The sequence below is a fragment of the Odontomachus brunneus genome, unplaced genomic scaffold, assembly GCF_010583005.1.
Source record: "Odontomachus brunneus isolate Ranch 3 - 2012 unplaced genomic scaffold, Obru_v1 Obru_scaffold_239, whole genome shotgun sequence".
Classification (NCBI taxonomy): Eukaryota; Metazoa; Arthropoda; class Insecta; order Hymenoptera; family Formicidae; genus Odontomachus; species Odontomachus brunneus.
The window spans coordinates 257235-257448 of record NW_022639689.1 but is presented as its reverse complement, the minus strand read 5'-3'; positions in this window follow the sequence as shown (position 1 = coordinate 257448).

Here is a 214-nt window from a genome sequence, read left to right as displayed (position 1 = left end):
TATATATATATATATATATATATATATATATATACACACATTACCAATTTAAATTTAGATTTTCTTACTTCTTCATTAATTTAATAATTATAAATAATTATATTTATTTTTTTCATATGTAATATTTATAGAAATATTTACAAGATATTACTACAAATATTAATTTTTTGTATACAATAAATATTGTATAAAATATTTAGATATTTAGCCTATA